This window comes from Papaver somniferum, chromosome 9 (assembly GCF_003573695.1).
Source record: "Papaver somniferum cultivar HN1 chromosome 9, ASM357369v1, whole genome shotgun sequence".
NCBI lineage: Eukaryota > Viridiplantae > Streptophyta > Magnoliopsida > Ranunculales > Papaveraceae > Papaver > Papaver somniferum.
This window is the reverse complement of record NC_039366.1, coordinates 19590674-19605783: the sequence shown is the minus strand read 5'-3', so window position 1 is coordinate 19605783 and position 15110 is coordinate 19590674. Positions and strand designations below refer to the sequence as shown.

Below are 15110 nucleotides of genomic sequence, written 5' to 3'. Positions count from 1 at the left end.
AAAGCGCACTCTATCCTCTAAGTCCGAAGCATGTTCTCGAGCATCACGCAGGTTGTCACGCGTCCATAGCAGCGTACCATTAAACAAACAACGATCATGATTGTACTTATTTTGCATATCAACCATTAGTGTTCGCTTTTCACGCCACTCAGCTATTAAGGCGTTGTGCTCATCAGCACGAGCATTCCACTTTACGGCTTCGCTGTTCAACTTACCCACCAACTATGCAATACGGGATTTTTGTCGTTCCCTTTCTTTCCGAAGCCATATCAGCTCGGGGACTCCACCCACTGAAGATAGGGTGGGGAGACTCAGATAGAACACCAAAATACAGATAGGGAATCACGAGGAGTGAAAGATCCGTAAAATACGAACCTGTGAAGGACGAGACATTTCTACGAGTCTGCTCCAATTCGTTGCGGACTATAGCAAGTTCTGAACGAAGACTCTCCTCAGCGTTACCCAGCTGTTCTTTTTCCTTCAGACGGCCCCTCAGTTCATTTATTTCCACTTCAGTCACAGACAGTTCCTCTTCTCTATGACGAAGCTTGGCCTCCAACTTTAAAGACTTTGCTTTGAAGAATTGTTATAGAACATAGTTACAATGTTCGCACCTCATCATCTACGTCACAAACAACAAACATTATTATACCAAAAGGATCAGATATCACAAAGAACACAATGTGTGGATATCATAAAAAAAAAAAAAAGAGTATAAGGATTTACCTCTAAGACACGCTGCTGGGGAAAACCGTATTGGTACCCGTCAGCTATGGACATCATATCAGCAACAGAGGAGGCAGGGTCAACCACTAGGTTAGCTTCCGAAGCTCTCAGATTCTTCTCCCACATCTCAGCAACGCGGGCTTCAGAAGACAGTTGCATCATCCGACGAGTATAAGCGTCGGAATTCTTCTCACCAGTGACCACTGGGGCAGGGTTAGGGACGAACATCAGGTTCTTCTTCTTAAGCCAAGACAAAATGGCATCTTCACCTTCAGGCATTAGCGAGCTAGGGAAATCCTCTGAAGGAGACTCAACCGCAGACTTCCCCTTGGCGGTTATCTCCTCACCCGCGCAAGTCTCGATATTATCACCCTCAGCATGACCACCTGCGTTCTCAGCTTGTTGATCAGTGGTTCCTTCTTTGCCAAGATTCCCAAGCACATCCCAATCATCATTTGGGGAAAGCAATGAGAATTCTTCGGCAAGATCCATGGCAGCATTCACATCAAAGGATTCACCCGAGGAATATATCCTACCGAAAGAAAATTCAGGGGAAATAACGGACAGAGTACCCACACCAACGATATCATCGCCAACAAGGGCAGATCCACCCTCGCCAGTACCACCAACGGTAATATTACCCTCATCCTCACCATCACCACCCCCAGCAATTTCTTCTTCACCATCAACACCCGCGGCAACTTCTTCTTCACCATTACCACCTTCTTCATCAGGATGAGAAGTGTCGGTACGCTCTTCTCCATTGGACATTTCTTCATCCTCACCATACCCTTCGTTTACGGGACTCGTAACCTCCTCATAACCCTCAGCCTCACCGATAACCGCAGTAAAAGATTGTTTGGGTCCAAGTTTCTTCTTCTTCGACACCTACAAACCAGTATACATCCCACAAAGGCTCATTTTTTCCCTCACTTCAAAAATGAAAATTATTTCAAGCAAGGAAAAAGGGGAAAATAGATGGAGAATATAAGAAGAAACTATACCTTGGAAGCAACAACACTCTTCGTTGGATGGGTAGCACCAGAACCCTCCTCCTCATCTCCATCAACGACATCAAGAGCATAAGGAAAATTCATGCCCGCGAAATTCGGACGCCAAGGAAAGAAATCTCCATAACGAGCAGGAGGAGTTTCACGAGGCTTGCTATTTTCAGAAGGACGCCAACCGCGTGGACCCGGAATCCATCCATAAGCCCAAGGACCAACTACCTCAATAACAGTAGCATTCCATTCATAATCATGGTCATGCTTAATCCTTTCACGAGCAGGAAAGAGTTTCCGTTTAGCAGATCCCTCAGTACCAGGAACATACTTCAGCTTGGCATCACTCACCTCACTCAAAAGACGAATTTCACCAAGGGGAGCAGCAATATTACGAAGGATAACACTCCACGGCTTACGGTTTCTGCTGTTGACATAATCCCCAAAAGAACTGTTAAAATTCTGAGGAGTGTACCACTCTCTCTCAACAGGGTTTGGAACATAGCAGGTCATCATAGTCTCTCCCTTGCTCCGCAGGTAACATTCCTTCAGTGAACGAAGATAATTCCCAGATAGTTGTGACACAGAACGATTATGAGTGTTTGTGGAAGAGCCTTTGCGACTATCCAACACGTCATAACAAAAGGATTCACCCGACTTATATAGGGGCAACATGAGACCCGCCTCGAAGGCTCCAACCGTAGTCAACAGATGAAACTCGTCAAACTGATAATTAGCAAGGAGCTCGTAAGTGATATCATCGCCAGGGACATAAAAGCGAACCTCAAAAGCTTGAAGTTCATGTTTTTCCTTGAACATCTCAAGATCAATATGCTTGAAAGTGACTTTCTTCTTACCAACGGAAATGCTGCGTATCACGGGGACAATTTCTTCTTCATCTGCGGAATCAGAAGTAGGACTCAATTCCGAAGCATTCCTTTTAGAAGGAAGATTTTTAGACGGATCAACTCTCAATATAGTACCCTTGGAGTACTTCCCTTTGAAAGAAACCGCGGGAGGAGGAGGCAAAGATTTCTGCGGAGGCACTGAAGGAGGAGCCATTGAACGAAGGGGCGGAGCATCCACTATTTCAGTACGAGGAGGAGGAGCCCGCGTACTCCTAGAGTCATCACGAGGAGGAGCCTGCGTACTCCTAGACTCTTCACGAGGACGAGAAGGGGCGCGGTTAACAACATACCTAGATCCAGAAGGACCCTTCGGCATATCCCCTTTTTTAGTAGGCAAAACCTTCGCAATGGAGGAAGATGAAACCCTATGACCCCGAGGATCCGATTGCAAAGACTTGTGAGGACCTTCCCCAAGTGGAAATCTGTCAGAATCTTAACGCGCAGGGGATCTTGGCGGACTAGACGGCGGGGTTTGGTAAGGAGCCCGCGGACGATCAGACATATCTACAAGGAAACACAAAAACAGTTTAGAGAAGAATACGAGGAGATCACTAAAGATCAAAAAACCCATAATTGATAGTTCATCCGGATAAACATTAAAAACCCTAAGAACTAAAAAATGCTCAGATACAGACTCACAGACGTTGAAACAAAGAACATGGGCAAGCATATATACTTCGACATGTATGATCTTCATCGCAAAACCAAGAATACAGCAGCAGGAGACAAACGGGTAGATACATAGATAAATTAATGATGAACAGTTAATGAAAAACCCCATACCTGTATAGAAGAGGACGACAAGCACCAACCACAGTCGAAGAAAGGAGGATCGGAGATATCAAAATAATTGAATGATGTTATCTTCAAAATCGAATGCTAGAGAAACAGGAATAATACCCCTTTCAGATGATAATAAATTGAATGATGTTGTCTTCCTCACAAGAATGATGATAATAAATGACTAAAGAGCAAGAATAGAAAACAAGAAGAGAATGAACACTGACAAGAAGAGGATAAAGTTTTTTTCACATTCTCTTTCCTATTTATGAAGCTAGAGAAGAAAATAACTGCTCCTCGTACCAAGGAGCCGTTACGGGGAAAGTTAATGCAAAGTGGGAAACGTGTAGGACTACCTTTCTTCTTCAAAATTGCAAAAGACGCCCAAGTTAGAAGAAGAGGGGAAAATTGTATGTACACCTTTCATCATCCACCACGTGTACAGAAAGAGACACGTGGAAGGCATGCAAAACAAGATTTCAAAACATGATAGCAAGCATCTCATCAAAAGATGCCACTGGTCAGCAGATTCGACGGTCAGGGACAGAGGATCACAGAGGTATGATGGCTCAGAGGAGCACCAGATAATACCCCTTGGGTGTTATCACACCCGATCCCTAGGAAGATCCCAGATCAACGGCCGAGAGAATGTTTGGCTGACACAGATGTGACCAGACAAAGAGACACTTGTCTGACACGTGCAGACATCCATCTACCCGTATTAAATACCAAAGAGATATACACGTGTCAATCAGCGCGTGGAAGAGGCGAGGATAATCCTTCGTATTCAAGCTCAGTCCGCTGCATATGCCGAAGACCTCTACGTAATGGGCACAAAGCACAAGAAGATAAGATTACAACGGCACCTCAGAAATGGGACCCACGTTCCAACCCTATAAATACCCCTCTCCACTAAGAGAGAAGGGGTCGACCAAGGGAGAGCGATTAGAGGAGAATATAGAGAAAGAAATAGGAAGAGTAAGTAATCCCCCTACTTCCGCAGACCTATGTATACTCTAAAGTCATTCGACTATCTTTGTAACCATTCAATACATAGTAAAACACCAACCCCGTGGATGTAGGCCTTAGTGCCGAACCACATAAATCTGTCTTATTTACATTTCAGCACCATACATTCAGCGTTAAACTTCATATGCTTTACATTTATACTTGATTCTTGGTTTATTCCTTTATACGAACATTATTTATGATAATATTCGACTAGACAATGACAAGCCCGAGGCTTCGAGTCGACGAATCGATATAATCATCCCCGTTACGCATACGACGTACAATTATAGAATTAGGATGTATGTGAATATTGTTTGTGAACACGTGGATGGCTTCGTAATTTATGTGTTCACAAATCTTAACCTAGCTTCTGTCAGGTTTATGTCGCCTTAGGATTCCATGCTTTCCTAAGCAGATAGTTCACTGGACACGGACTTAATGTTTCTAACACAGTTACATATGATCCTATTCTGAAAGCGCAGGGGGTCTTAATTATTACAGTCTATCAAGCGACAGAGAAAACGTTTGATATCCAGTATAAAGGTGTGATAACTCCTCTTATGGCAGGAGATTGTAGTAAGACTGCAACTACCGTAAGTGAAAAGAGAACTAAAAGCTAAGAAGATTCCTACTGATTAGGAACGACGTCAATAGACATAGGTAATTACAGCCCAATAAAATCTTTGTGATCTAATAGATTTTTAGAAAGGTTAGGGTTTTTTTTGGACGAAAAGATAAAAAAGAATACGATGGATTCGTAGGAAGAAAGATTGAGAACAGTTAGGTTACTGTGGGTAGGTTGGGTATATAGGAAAATTTACATATTTTCTTTGTATCGGACTTTGACCGCACGTTGACTAGAATTGGGCCAAAATCTTTCCCTCCTCGTATCGATTCTTTCCCTCCTAATAAACTCAAATTCACCTGACTAACGGTTCCTATTTGCTACGGTTCTATATGGGCTTAATATAACATGGGTCGTTATCTCATTAACTACTGGGCTAACATCAAAAATCAGATGTGCATGCCTATTTTTTGAACGATTTTTTGGGGACCATGGTTTTTTTTGGGGACTATGGTTTTATTTTGGGTAAAGACATTAGAAGTAAATCTAGGTCACCCCTTATCTAGATATTTATATTAATACCTAAATCACCCTCCTAATTAACTTTGGGTGATGATTAGTTAGTGTTAATAATAGTTAGTATAATGATTAGTGAGATAATTAAGTTAAAGATAATTAGTGAGATTAAAAAATCAGAGAGAGTAAAGTTAGAGAAGATGAAGAAGGAAAACATGAAAAACGATGGATTTTACCAACCACAACCGGAGGAAGGGTATTTGGGTACCTAGGTAGGCTTCAAACTTAGATATTGTTGGCTGAATTGCTCCAAACTTTCAAAAAAAAAAATGAAATTTTTTATGTAGATTTGGGCCAGTTCAGTTACCATATGTCAAGAACATGTAACGGAACACACCTGAAAGTGTAGTTCGGTTACGTTTTCCAAACACGCATGTTATCGAACTCGCTCGTGTTACATCTTTTGTGTTCGGTTAGTTGGCAAACTTCAACGCAACCAAGTTCCCAACCGAACTGCAGGTTAAAAGTAACCTAGTGTTAGAAGTTCGGTTGGTTCGAAAACTTCGATATATTTTGCGAATCAACCGAACTGGGCTTATATATGCATATATGCAATTAGGCGAACGTTCGGTTACTACGAAATTTATTTCTTGGCGAATTAAGTAGAGTTCGGTTACAAAGTTTCAAAGGTAGAGTTCGGTTACAAAGAAAACTTAACATTTTTGCTAACGAACCGAACTTGTGGACTTCTCATTATTTTCGTAAACTAAAGTTCGATGATATCTTTATTTCGCGAAGGAACCGAACTTATGGACTTGTGTTGTTCTAATACAAGGAGTTCGGTTAAAAGTATTTTTTTGCGAATCAACCGAACTCTGAGTTCGGTTAAGAAAAAATTAATTCTGGATAACCGAACTTTTCTCTGAAAAAAAAACCTCCATTAAACCTCTGTGCAACTTCCATTTTCAACTCATTTTAATGATTACTTCTCATTTATTCAACCAAAAATGAATAACAAGTAATGGGTTTGTGAGAATATCTTTGTTAATGTTTTAAATTAAGCTATATATATATATAGTGGTGGTGGTGGTTGGTGGTGGTGGTAATCGGAGGTGGTGGTGGTAATCGGTGGTTGTTGGTGGTGATAATCGGAGGTGGTAGTGGTGGTGATCGGCGATGGTGGGCGGTGGTGGTGGTGGTAATCGGTGGTTGGTGGTGGTGATAATCGGAGGTGGTGGTGATGGTAATCGGCGATGGTGGGAGGAGGTGGTGGTTATATATATAGGTGGTTATTGGGTTGGTTTTAAATTAAATTAGATTAAGGGTAGGTTAGTCATTTCAATGTTTTAGGACACCCCTTATAACTATAGGGAAGGTGGCCTAATAAAATCATGGTCCCCTTAAAAAAACCATGGTCCCTAAAAAAATCGTTCTATTTTTTTCTTCATCAGCCGAGTCGGTCTAATGGAAGCACTTTCCCAATTATTTTCTTCATTTCAATTTCTATGATTATTAGGGCTTCCACTTTCTTCTTCTTCTTCTCTTAAACCCAGCTGCCGGCCGGTTTCTTTTCTTTTCTTCTCCTCTCCATATCTGTTTCCTCTCACACTATTGATCTTATTCCAGGTAGGCAGGTAATATCCTTCATCAAAAGATTTCTATGATTTTGCTGTTTTGATCATCTTATTAGTTAGTGGGGTTGCTTTCTTTTTACGTTTACTCGTTTTTGCTTTAGTTTAAGATGTATTCTAAGTTTTGACTAGCTTTAACTAAATCAGATTAGTATTTTATTATGAATTCCTCAGTGTTTTTGAGTGGAGTGACATGACCAATGGATTCATTTTGGGTTTTGAATAGGGTCTTTGATTTACATCAAGATCTGAATGTATATATTCTTGTATCCCGTGATTTTAATTTCATAGGGTTGTTGTATATTCAAGTATTGTCCATCAATACATACTATAATCCTCTCAGTTATGGATATATTCTTTGTTGGAATTCAAGATGTTTGATTTGCAATGATGCGCTTGTTGATGCCCCAATAATTGTCATTCATTGGTTATGCATTTGAACTTCTCTAAGATTTTATTAGCGGACATATTTTTCAGATGGCCAGCAGTGATGAGGATGTTGAGGTTAATGAGGATACTGTAAGACTTGTAAGTGCAGAGTCACAGCCTTGGAAATGTAGGTCTGTAGTCTGGGAACATTTTACCAAAGAAAATGTAAGTGCTGAATGCACTAGAGCACTCTGTAAGCAGTGCAAGGGGTCATTTGCATATAGGAACGGTTTTAAGTTTGCAGGGAGGAGCCACCTTAAAAGGCATATTGGGACCTGCATTTGCCGTGTAGAGGGAAGAAACAATCAGAATACAGTACATACACCTGAAAATAGTTCGAGTGCAAGTGCATCTAATCCATCAAGAAAACTTCAGAGAGGATCTGTCTTCCGGATACCTTCAGGACATCAGGATTCTGGGATTCTGGGTTGGATTGGTGCGGATTCTGTACTACAGCTAGTGCCGTTGTCTATGAGATCACCAGCTGCAGCAAGTAACCAACCTCTAGCTGTTACTCAAGTTAGTGTTAAAATGCTTTCTATCTTAATCCAATTCTAATGTTATCTTTTATTATTGTATTATACTGGTACAGAATGGTTGGTACTTATGTGGAAATAAGCGGAACTGATCGAACACAACTCATGTGGTAGTACTGGTTACTTGTGACATGGGGAGTCCTAAACCAGTTGTCCATCTTCAACATCAAAGGCCCGTGGATGATGGTGGGTACATCATCATCCACATCAAACCTTGAGCAACTCGCAAGTTGCCAAGCATGATCTGGAAATGAGGCACACTACTTTTCTTTTTAGTTTTTTCTTTTAAAATATATGACTGTGGATGTGATTTTGTGAATTTACATCTCAACTTTTTGTTGACAGCACCAAAGGGCATTGTTCTAGGTTGCTCAGTGTCGAGATTTTCTCACATTATGCAACTCCAATTTTGTATGATGGGTGGTTCCATGGAAGTTTCTCATGAAATTATTCGGTTTAGATTTATCCTTTGTTGATCAGTTTTTGTATACGCTTTTCTACAATATAATCAGCTTGGAAGTTGCCAACTGTTGTTGTTTTTCTCCAATTATATTTGTTCTTGTTTACACCCTTTGAAGCTGTTTGACATCTCATTCTTTTTCCACATTTTACAGGGGAAGATAACTACAAACGAACCTGGCTCTTGTGAAGCAAATGCAATCTTTATTGAGGAACCTGAACATTTTCCTTTGTCAGAACCTAATAGTGTAAGCGATTTACCAGGCAAGGCTGTAGGCATAGGAAATCTGTCATCTCGTTTTACCGTGAATACCGAGACGATTGAATCACTTGAAGATGAAGTGGCCCGGCTTGTTGAGGAACCCATGAAGGCTACAATGAAGATGTCCTCTGCTAATTGCCCAACTCCTTCAACTTATGTTGATGTGAATCTAATTCAAGGGAGAGTAATTGGACAATTTGAAGCTGTTGATCATCTCGGAAATGGAAACAGTGGGAGGTGAGCAACTGAGTCTAGAGTTGGTGGAGAAATGGGAAGGATTCATCAAAGATGCTGAGACCTTGGGATTGGATATTAAGTGGCTTCGCGAAAGATTAAATCGAGTTAAGAAACATTGGAGGTCTTCATTTAACATAGATAAAGAAGTCGAAAGCCATAGACAAGTATTGGATGCAATGCAGATGAAATATGATGACCTCGGCACCAGAAAAGGCCTACTTGAAACTACACTTTCAGAGGTAAAAATTCGGATAGCCAAAACTGAAGCGAAGCTTTCATCTGAGCGAGAAGCTATCCAGGAAAAGTTGACTCAGAAACGCAATTTTCAGAAGGAACCCGTCTCCCGATGGTGATAATATGATCGTAAATGCTGTTGGTATCGGTACAAAATATGAACTTTTTTTGTTGTGTAGGCTGTTTAGTTCATGGTGACTTCTCTCGCATTACATCTTAATTCATGTCTGGATCATCTGAATTATGTCCGACTCTAAATTTTTGTTGACACATGTTTAAAAATGGGGAGTCTAGTGATATATGACATTTACGGTCTCAGACAAAATTTCGTTTTTTTACCTTTTCTTTGGACAATGAAAACCGCTGCTGTATGACCTTTAGTGGTGAGCCCTTTCGATAGATAAGGAAGTTGAAAGCCATAGAAAAGTATTGGATGCAATGCAGGCGAAATATGATGGCCTCTGCACAAGAAAAGACAAATTTGAAACTGAACTTTCAAGGGTAAAGAATGAGATGAGCAAAACTGAAGCGAAGCTATAAAATGATTGTGAATGCTGTTAGTATCGGTACAAAATATGACATTTTTTTGTTGTTGCGGGTAGGGTGTCCAGCTCATGCTGACATCTCTCACATTTCATCTCAGTTCATGTCTGACTCTGAGTCATATATGCTCTTATGACTCTTAACTGTTTAAACTTTAAAAGATGTATGTATCCCACTCAACTCGTATCAGAACAATATACTGCAGGGGAATATAGTTTTAGATTATGCATCAATGTACGTACCAGGGATGAGTATAAACCAGCAGCATAAGCCATTCATAATTCAGAGAAATTATTCGAAGGGATTGCTGAATCAACATTTGTCCAATTACATGACCAAAGAAGTATACTTCAAAACTGTCGGTTGCTAGAGAGAAAAAAATCTCCAAAACAAGAAAACCGTAACTTTACAAAAAACTTAATATGTATTAGTTAATGTATAATATCGATTACGAATCATTTTTTTTTTTTATGTTTCGAAAAAACTTTACTCGATGAAATGCAGAGTAATGATTAGGGAAGTAAAGAAATAAAAAGGGTTTTACTCTGCTTGCCAAAAATGCAATAATCAAAAACACACAGTGGTGCTACTCTTGCAACGAAGAAGTCAAGTCTCTAGGTAAATAAATATTAAAGCGCAGCGAAATCTAACACAAGAGACAAAAAATAAAATAGCTAACGCAAAAAGTCACTGTAGATTGTTATTGAAGCTTAAGGTCAAAGATGATAATGACAAGGCAATATTTGTTGTCCCTGGAGAAACTGTTGAAGAACTAATTGGTACGCCGATGAATGGCATTAAAGGAGACATTGACGAAGGAAACAAGAAGAAACAACGTGAGTTAAGACGTCAAATAACTAAGAAGATCGAAGGATATGAAGGTGTTGTTATTCATTAGTAACATTATTTGATCTTCTTAGTTATCTGACGTCTTATCTAACACTATTTCTTCTTGTTTCTCTCGTCTGCGTATCCATTAATGTCATTCAGCTGCATACCAATTAGTTCTTCAACAGCTGCTCCATACAACAAATATTGTCTTGTCATTTACATCTTTGATCTTAAACTTTAACAACAACCTAGCATGATTTTTATGTTATTTTTTTTTTATTTTTTTTTTTATCTCCTCTGCTCTTTAATATTTATTTACCTGGTTTGTGGAGACTCGACATCTTCTTTAATATTTATTTACCTAGTTTGTGGAGACTCGACATCTTCGTTGCAAGAGTAGCACCACCGTATGTTGTTGATTATTGCATGTCTTTCATTGCGTTTTTGGCAAGCAGAGTAAAACCACTCTGAAGATTTCTTTACTCCCCTAATCATTGCTCTGCAGTTTATTGAGTAACGTTGTTTAGAAACAAAAAAATAAATAAATGATTAGTAATCGATATTATACATTAACTTAGACATATTCAATCATATTAAGTTTTTTGTAATCTTACGGTTTTCTTGTTTTGCTGATTTTTCTTCTCTAGCAATCGAGAGGCTTGAAGTATATTTTTTTTTCCTGGATTGATTAGCCTTGACATCTTTCTTTCAATATGAATGAGGATATTTTCTCTTTTTCACAGGAGTTGTACTTTGTGCTCTTGAAATATGAGAGTTTTAGTTTATACTAGTGTCTAACCCGTACTACGCACCGGGGCGTCGATTGGTGTGGCGGGACATCGCCCCGCGGCCCCCGTCCCGTATTATGAGGTGAGATTTGAGTATCCGTATATAATAAGTAAATACTTAAACTTAATTTTACTGAGTTAATTTATGGGCACCATGAATTTTAAAATGAGATCGTGCATGTTATAACCAATCACATATCATATACCCACATCATTATATTGGACAACATGTGCCACTTGAAATATGTCTAAGAGTAAGAGGAAGATGTTCTCTGTTATGTGCATATCGTGACATAAACAAATTCTCCTTTCAAGGAATGGATGATTTATAGGGTATGGTTTTGTGAGACATTTTAATCAAGAACAATCAATAAAACATTGGCTTGAACCCTTTCTTTTTTTTATAAACTTCGCAACTCATTATATGTCGGTTGAAATTTTTTTGAATGTGGGATTCTTCCAATTCTCCAACGTGCTACGTTGTTGGTTCAGATTTTTGGATAACAGAATCATGTTTGTTTTTTTTTTCCGCTTTTTGGCTAGGCTAAAGCCGAACCCAGGCCCCTACCCAAATCCATCCGGTAGGACTGGCCCTACTGCCAGACCCAGTCCCACCAAACTCCTCTATACAACTAATTTAAATACAAACCTTTACAATGCTTATTATGCATGGTATATTTCATGGCTTGAGCAATAGGTTTGGTGCTAATTATTATCATAACATAGACCCCGCGTTCCAAACATGGAATTGCAAGGGGCAGGTTTTTGAAACATGCATTTCAGTTTCCAATGTATTTAACAGTAAATAAGAATTTTCTAAAAAATACAGTCCGGAGGCCATATTATTAATGTTGTATATTTTGTTGTTTTATCTAATATTCCTCGTGATATTACTTAAAATCCTTAAAAAACAACTATAAACATAGAGAATTGAAAAGATAAGAGCCGTATGCACTATACCAAATTGAGTAATTTGTAACACTGAATTGTTACACTAATTTATGTGACAAATATTGTTACACAAATATGTGTTACATCATCAAAAAGAGTAACAATAAATCTTTATTTAACTCTATTTTATTTTTAAGTAATTTTGTTATACTAAATAGTGTGGCTAATTATCCATCTCTCAATAAAAAGAATTAGAAAAACAAACTCGGACCAAATAAAATACCGCTAAAATATATTTTCTCTCTCTCGTATATTTTTTTCCCTCTTTATAGATCGACCCAGTAACCACGTATCTATATGCATAGTTATTATACCTTCAAAACCCCACCGATAAAAACCAGAGCGAGGTTTGCCTTTCTTCAATATATTTACCTTCCTTTTCTTCTTTCTGACTTTTGTTATAAATCTAATGGTGAATCGTGAAGCTTCCCATATTCCTTCAAAAAATTCTTTTGATTTCATTAAGCTTTATACCGTTTTCTTCTGGAAGATTTGTATTGTTCTTATGTTCTTCTTCAAATAATGAGATTTTTTTACTACTCTTTTACCCTAATTTGTCAGATAAGTTATCAACACAATTGGGATTTCGTTTAGTTGCAGATGAAAATTATTGTTAGGATTTTCTATGGATTAATATTCATGCCCTAATTTATGTAATTTTACTATTGTCTAAATTTCTATTGCAGGTTAATGAAATCTGGTACAACGTCAAGGATTTTGGGTATCACATCGATCTGGTTAGTTTCATATGGAAATACGTATTAGTGTCATGTTAGTTTCATACTCTTTTTGGTGTTGATTTGTATGATACCGACTAATTTAACTAGTTTGTGCACAAGTTGCTTGACGAATTGCATGAAAGAAGTTGTTGTGTTTTCTTGGTTATAATATGGTAAAGAATTACTCTTTCTGGTCTAAGCATATGAATTTCAACTAAATAAATCTTAAGAAAAGATCTGAATGATGCTCACGCCATCCATAAATGTTACCATTAGGACAATATTTATCCACAGTTTGAAGCCATTAAACATGATTTTGTACACAATATTTTGTCACTTCTCCTTGCTTTTTCACACATGCCACCCTTTCCTCTATCTTGGTAGCTAGCTTACATACAGTACCAAACCAAAGTGTTCACTAACAGGGCAGACTATAACTAAAACAATCCATGAACCCATTAGTAAAACTAGTTCAGGTGGCAGCTCAAGCAGCTCTTTTTACCATGAAATGTTTGTTAAGAATTGTTTTTTTGTCTTAGTTCACCCACTACTTGTTACTTTGTGTAGGGACAAAGGACCCTTTTATCGATTTAGTGGTTAATTAATGACCAAGACTCATTGATTTTGGTGTGGTTCACTATTCAGTTGAACTTATTGTATTTGAATTGCTGGACTTTCAGGGAATCCCAGGGGTCGTAGGTACATCTTGAAGCCTCTTGTGTCTAGACTATCTGAGCTCCTTGGACTCAAGGTGAGCTTTCCTTAACCTTAACTCCTTAAGTAACCTCGTTAAATGAAATTTATACCTTGTAAATGTTCTGTATCGGGAGAAAGTCCAGGATTTGATTAATGCCATTCCTGTTGGAGGTGTTATGCTCTTTGAAAATGTAAGATTCTACTAAGGAGTATTGACGATCACCCTGAGTTTGCGAGCAATCTAGCATATATTACTAGAATTTTTGTTAATGCTTGTTTTCTAACTGTTTACAGAACTGATGCTTCCTCGGTAAGAGTTACTAAGTTCTAAAGGTCGTCCGTAGCTGGATTCCTCGTGCGCAAGGTATGGCTGTTAAGAAGGTTGGGACCAAATTTACACATTACGTACAATGACTTTATTATTGATTATGTACTTACTACATTACAGGTCGTGGCACAAAAATGTCCAATGATCATCCGACACCCGAAGAGTCAATCATGAATGGTTGTTGCAGTCCTGACTTTGAGTCGAATACTTTTACCAGGAATGTGGATCCTGCAGTGATGCACAATCTTTCGACCATTTTGGCTGTGAGAAATCTACAAATCAGAATGCGAATGAAAAAGAAGGGAACATACTGGTGATTGTATGTTGCGAGCGATTTGCAAGGTAAAGTATGTCACCACGGACTTACTCCGAAGAATGAGCGAAGGTTTTCATAAAACATGTCTAAAATGCTTCTGCACCAATCTGGGACCCTCCTCAAGGGGATGATTATTGGGTGACATAGGTTTTCATAGAACGCGTCTAAAATGCTTCTGCACCAATCTGGGACCCTCCTCAAGGGGATGATTATTGGGTGATATGGAATAAGAAGTGGTTGTAATGTGTAAAATAAGCCTTGTTTACTATAGTCACAGATTATTAAGATCAATTCCAAGCGAAGAGTTGATGATTTTTAGGGCTATTTGTTACTTTATTTCTTTTATTTTGTTTTTACCAGTACGCCTGATATATACAAGTTGATGTTTAAACATTTTTTTAATTAATTTTACTGTAGCACTATGTTTTTTAAACTTGTTTATTTGGATTGTCGTACATGTTAATTTTAAAAATATCTCTATTCTACGGTGGTGAGATGGAATACCCGGTGGGGGATAAAAATAAATAAATCTTTTTTTCTTAAATACTGTCTAATTTGTTACACTAATATATGTAAGAGATTTGACATACTTTTTAGTGTGATTTAAATTAATTAAAGTCACACTTATTAGTGTGACCACTAA

At 38.5% G+C, this 15110-nt stretch overlaps 1 long non-coding RNA gene across 1 annotated transcript; it reads left to right on the top strand.

The window, feature by feature from the left end:
- The first annotated feature begins 12680 nt into the window (after positions 1-12680).
- On the top strand, positions 12681-14850 carry LOC113308471. The gene is made up of 5 exons (XR_003339811.1): positions 12681-12755; positions 13095-13145; positions 13808-13878; positions 14118-14187; positions 14272-14850. It is a non-coding gene; the product is annotated as an uncharacterized LOC113308471 (long non-coding RNA).
- The last annotated feature ends 260 nt before the right edge of the window (positions 14851-15110 follow it).